Genomic DNA, 6,918 nt, shown 5'->3' on the forward strand with positions numbered 1-6,918 from the left:
TGTTAACGGTTTAGTCGCTCTAAGCTGTTTATTAGCAGGTTCTGGCTAGTTCAGTGCTGGTGGCTTGCATCACGATCAACAGAGATTTATTGGAATGATTAAATGTTGATTCTCTCCCCTCCAGAATAATGTATTATTCTCACAGCTGGGACCATGCTGCACCCACACAATACCACACACGTGACTATTATTCTCTCTCTCTCTCTCTCTCTCTCTCTCTCTCTCTCTCTCTCTCTCTCTCTCTCTCTCTCTGTGATTATCATAAGGCACTATAGCAGACTGTTTTGGTTGATTCAGTATTTCTAAAACAGGAGAATACTGCATTCATATTAACATATGGTAGCTAGATTGCCAGGGATTTCCAGCATTTAATTTTTGCCATAACCCTACATCAGGATACATCAGTCAATATTGCAACGTATTTTCCATCCATAGCCAAGGTCTGGATCATCAGTTCAGCATGGGGCTGAGAGAGCTGTGGAGACCATGACCGACCTTGGTTGTGGATGACATCTGGGTTGTTCTGAGGTGAAGACCTTTCCCTGACCAGAGCAGTACCAGAGGTCCTTCTCATCCAATACAGTTGAATGACCTGGGGAGGTCACCAGCATCCAGCTCGGACCTACACCACCTGCATGTCACTGCTGCCTTCCACACTGCCACCACTCCCAGGCTATTTTTGTGTGATGGAGTTCTTTTCATCCCTGCAGTAAACAGTATTTTTACACAGCATTTCTAAGTGCCTTAAAACTCAACTCCAACAACGGTGAAGTGTACACGCCTGATAATTTCTCCATTGTTGAAGTTGACCTTTACAGGATTTCTTTGTTTTGTTAAGCCCATCAACTGGCCAAGACTGTCACACTTTATGTGATGGCTAATAGATTTTGCTAATATGTTACATGTTTTTATTGGAAAAAACACTTGTAGCCATATAAGTACTCTATCAGTATTGGAGTTCTTCATCTGTGTTCTCCCTAATGTCTTCTCCCTTTCCATCCCAGCCTCCAGTATTTATAGGGACTGCAGCACTGGCTTTTTAAACTATGCATTACATATAAAATAATGGTACTAGTTATATGTCTATGTGTGTGTATATATATATATATATATATATATATATATATATATATACACACACACACATCCGGAAAGTATTCACACCCCTTCACTTTCCCCACATTTTGTTATGTTACAGCCTTATTACAAAATGGATTAAATTCCTTTTTTTCTCATCAATCTACATACAATACCCCATAATGACAAAGTGAAAAAGGTTTTGTAGAAATTTTTGCAAATTTATTAAAAATGAAAAACTGAAATATTGCATGTACATAAGTATTCACACCCTTTACTCAGTACTTGGTTGAGGCACCCTTGGCAGCGATTACAGCCTCAAGTCTTCTTGGGTAGGAAGCAACAAGCTTGGCACACCTATATTTAGGGTATTTCTCCCATTCTTCTCTGCAGATCCTCTCGAGCTCTGTAAGGTTAGATGGGGAGCGTCGCTGCACAGCTATTTTCAGGTCTTTCCAGAGCTGTTCAATGGGGTTCTGGGCTCTGGCTGGGCCACTCAATTCATAGACTTGTCCCGAAGCCACTCCTTCATTGTCTTGGCTGTGTGCTTAGGGTCGTTGTCGTGTTGAGGGGTAAACCTTCGCCCCAGTCCGAGGTCCTGAGTGCTCTGGAGCAGGTTTACATGAAGGATCTCTCTGTACTTTGCTCCATTCATCTTTTCCTCGATCCTGACTAGTCTCTCAGTTCCTGCCGCTGAAAAACATCCCCACAGCATGATGCTGCCACCACCATGCTTCACTGTAGGGATGGTATTAGCAAGATGATGAGAGGTACCCAGTTTCCTCCAGATGTGACATTTGGCATTCAGGCCAAAGAGTTCAATCTTGGTTTCATCAGACCAGAGAATCTTGTTTCTCGTGGTCTGAGAGTCCTTTAGGTGCTTTCTGGCAAACTCCAAGCGGGCTGTCATGTGCCTTTTACTGAGCAGAGGCTTCCGTCTGGCCACTCTACCATAAAGGCCTGATTGGTGGAGTGCTGCAGAGTTGGTTGTCCTTCTGGGAGGTTCTCCCATCTCCACAGAGGAACGCTGGAGCTCTGTCAGAGTGACCATCGGGTTCTTGGTCACCTCCCTGACCAAGACCCTTCTCCCCCGATTGCTCAGTTTGGCTGGGCGGCCAGCTCTAGGAAGAGTCCTGGTGGATCCAAACTTCTTCCATTTATGAATGATGGAGACCACTGTGCTCTTCGGGACCTTCAAAGCTGTAGAAAATTTTTTGTACCCTTCCCCAGATCTGTGCCTCGATACAATCCTGTCTCGGAGGTCCACAGACAATTCCTTTGACTTCATGGCTTGGTTTCTGCTCTGACATGCACTGTCAACAGTGCGACCTTACATAGACAGGTGTGTGCCTTTCCAAATCATGCCCGATCATTGAATTTACTACAGGTGGACTCCAATCAAGATGCAGAAACATCTCAAGGATGATCAGTGGAAACAGGATGAACCTGAGCTCAATTTTGAGTGTCATAGCAAATGGTGTGAATACTTGTGTACATGCAATATTTCAGTTTTTTATTTTTAATAAATTTGCAAAAATTTCTACAAAACCTTTTTCACCTTGTCATTATGGTGTATTTTATGTAGATTGATGAGGAAAAAAGGAATTTAATCCATTTTCGAATAAGGCTTTAACATAAAAAAATGTGGGGAAAGTGAAGGGGTGTGAATACTTTCCGGATGCACTGTATATATATATACATATACATATATATATATGTGTGTGTGTGTGTGTGTGTGTGTGTGTGTGTGTGTGTGTGTGTGTGTGTGTGTGTGTGTGTGTGTGTATGTATATGTAGTATATATATAGCGTTTTTTTCCTGAAACCATCAATGGTGTTGTTAGAAGTGCTCAACTAATGAGGGGCGGAATATCAATACAGAAAGAGTAAATAAAGAAAATGCGCAATATATTCGCAAACAATGGACTAAATATTTCAATTGAGGCTAGCAAAAAACACATTGGCTTCCTCAACATCTCATTTGGCCTTAAAAATGGCACATGCAGGCCATACATGAAGCCCAATAATATACTTCAATACGTCCACAGAGAAAGCAATCATCCGCCCTCTATCTTGAAAAATATTCCAGTGAGCATAAATAAGAGACTCTCATGTTTATCATTCAGCGAAGCCATCTTTAATGAAGCAGCCCCCCATACCAGGAAGCCTTCTGCTATGTATTAACATCTTTTTTCCCTGCATCTGTATATATATATATATATATATATATATATATATATATATATAGCAGCTGATGAGTGCAAGACGCACGAAACAGGCCTGTACTGCAATGTATTAAAGTCTTTTTTCCTGTATCTGTGTTGCGATATACATATATATATATATATATATATATATATATACACACACATATATATATATACATATATACACACACACACACACACATATATATATATATATATATATATATATATATACACACATATATATATATCAAAACAGATACAGGAAAAAAAGTTAAAAAATTTTTTTCCTGTATCTGTGTTGATATTCCGCTCCTGAAGTCTCCACTGAATAAACAGCCGTGTAATTAACTGCAGTACAAATTAAAATAAAACTAGCTGCTTTGAAAAATAAACTGTCCACTATCATTTAAGAGTAAATATCCAGATGGTAACAGTACACATCTATCACAGGAGATATGATGCTCCCAGGTGAACATTTAGTTGTCCAGTTCCAGATGTTTCCTAATCTAGACCCTGTTAATCTCAAACAAGAGAGTACTTTATAACTGTGGGCACTGGGGTTTATTCATCGTTGAACTCCCGCCTGTTAGTTCTTTAAACTGTATTTGTAAAAATACGCAATGAATATCTCACATACTATATGAAGTGCTAAATTATGAACACTGTGATCTAGGAATCATATTACACCAGTACGTTTGGAATATAAACATTTCCTACATATAAAGATTGGCTCTTGAGGGGCCTCTGGGAGCTCTTGAGATGCATCTTGGTGCTGTTTAAGATCCTCTGGGTCCTGTCGAGAGGCTCTTGGTGGCAACTGGGCGCACTTGAAGGGCACCTGTGTGCTTTTAAGGGGCATCTGAGTGCTCTTTAGGGGCCACTGGATGCTAATGGTAAATCAGGTGCTTCAGAAACTGTGCTTTGTTGATTATTGTTGCCACGCAAGAGCAACAAGGAAAGTGTGTCACATCTCAAGCCACCGTTGATGATTGTAAACTAAGAAAGAGGAATAACAGTAAAGCAACAAGTTATAAAGTTAGATTAAACACATTGTGCTGTGACTGTGGAAAAATAGGGCAAATCATAAAACGTGAACGTCAAATATATTCAAAAAAGAAACAGTACCTCCGTGTGTCACTGATGCAAGACCTTGGATGTGGTTGTTGACCATACGTCGTGGAGCCCTATATCACAGGAGGGGCAGTGATGAAGTTGACTGCTGCTGCATTTATCTATTTTGGGACTCTCGCCCTGCGATAACAAACTTGCGTCTCCGTACATCGAATAAAATAAGCATAGACATAAAAGGCACGCTATTTACAAAGGCATACAATAAGCAATAGGTGTTTCATTGCATTATTGTATGTAAACTATGTGTAGGCTAGGTGTACACTCGCTATGTGTCATTTAGGTAATGGCTGCTGGCATCAACGATACACATTCAGCGCTGCCAAACACAACAATGAATTGACTGAAGAAACATCAGCTATCAAATCGATTACTGAACTGTACATGTAGCCGTAGGCTTACCACTCGAGTAGGCAAATTTGTCCAAATAAGATTTTTTCATGTGTTTTAAGAAACGTAAATAACGATAAAAGTTGCTGAGCGCTATATATCAAATGGTCTAAACAAAAACTATATGTTTAATGACTCCACTTATTTTCACTCTGTGATGGTCTTTGGCGGCCTGTCCAAGGTGTCTCCCCGCCTGGCACCCAATTGGGATAGGCTCCAGCATCCCCACGACCCTGAGAGCAGGATAGGCGGTTTGGATAATGGATGGATGAAGATTCCCTCATTGTAAGCATTAGCTAGCTCACGTACAAAAGGGTGCTAATTAATGCTATGCTAACATCGGGGCCAGTTGGTTACTCTCTCTCTCTCTCTGTCTCTCTCTCTGTCGCTCTCTCTGTCTCTCTCTTTCTCTCTCTCTCTCTCTCTCTCTCTCTCTCTCTCTCTCTCTCTCTCTCTCTCTCTCTCTCTCTCTCTCTCTATATATATATATATATATATATATATATATATATATATATATATATATATATATATCAGCATTGTTGATATTCCACTCCTCATTAGTTGAGCACTTACACCATTGACGGTTTCGGAAAAAAATGCTATATACGTATATATACACACACACACACACACACACACACACACACACACACACACACACACACACACACACACACACACACACATCCATCCATCCATTATCTGAACCCTCAGGGTCGCAGGGATGCTAGAGCCTATTCCAGTAGTCATTGGGCGGCAGGCGGGGAGACACCATGGACAGGCCGCCAGGCCATCACAAGGCAGACACACACACACACATGAATATATATACATATATATACAAACATGTGCACTATATCACCGTATGTATTTACGAGTCAAGGAAAGACTTGAAGCATCTGAAAAAAACCCCCAAAAAATACAATTAAATGCTGTATGATAACAGATCCAAAATATTTTTCCCCCTCCACAGGCTATGTTGGAGATGGCAGAAAGGAAAGCTGCAGGGGGTCTACTCTAGAAATTCACATATTTGTTTCTGCAGAGAATTCTTCAAATTATGTACATAATGATATTTTATGATGTAAAGAAATAAGTAATAATTAATAAACATGAATCACAAAAAATAAACAAATGAATGCATACGTTGAAACTGTCATTGTTTAATAGGGTACAACCGCTCCATATCCCAACATGATAAATTGTTATTTTGCATTACTACACTCCGGGCCAAACTTCTAAAACAATTTGTGCAATGCAACAATGAGTTATATTTTTTGGAACAAGCCTTTTAATCAATGCTAGTCAATGTAAAGTTAATGAACTCAAGTAATTAGGATCGACAATACAGACTGAAGTTGGTGGTGAAAAGGAAGTCAAGAAAAGGACATAATCAGGGTAGACTTCATGGAGTAAGGTAGCAGGAGTACTTTGTGACAAAATAATGCTGTTGAGGGTAAAGGGCAAGGTAGACAAATCAATTAGTAGGCCTGCCATGCTCTGTGGTATGGAAGCAGTGACAATAACAAAGAGGCTAGTATCTACATGACAGGTAGCAGAGATGAACAAGTTGTGTTGGTCCTTGGGAATGACTTGAAACTACCAGAAGAGAAATGAAGATGTGAGAGCTATGTTCAAGTTCAGAGGAATGTATGAGAAGTTGAAAGACACAATATTGGGATGGTTTGGACATGTATAGAGAGGAGACATAGACTATATAGGAAAGAGGGTATTGGACCTGGAAATATCTGTCCAAAGAATATGAGGAAGACCAAGGAAAAGATGGGTGAGACCAGACAGAGGAGGACATGAGGAGGGTTGGACTGCGGGAGAAGGATGCGTCAGACAGAACGCTATGGAGGGCAAAAAAACGCTTTGACAACCCCTGAGAAACAGAGAACCAGACGAAAGAAGAACAAGTCAATGTCAAGTTAACTAAGAAACGTCAGGCACTAAAAGCTTACCAGGCTTGGCTATTACAGCTCCCTGATATGTCACCTATTTCTTAAAAATACAACTTCAGAAACAAAACAAACACTGAGTCATCCAAAACGTTTATATAGTGTTTGTGAAATAAGGAGTAATACTTACATCTAATGTGGCATGCTATG

The sequence above is a fragment of the Lampris incognitus genome, chromosome 7, assembly GCF_029633865.1.
Source record: "Lampris incognitus isolate fLamInc1 chromosome 7, fLamInc1.hap2, whole genome shotgun sequence".
In the NCBI taxonomy this organism is placed as follows: Eukaryota; Metazoa; Chordata; class Actinopteri; order Lampriformes; family Lampridae; genus Lampris; species Lampris incognitus.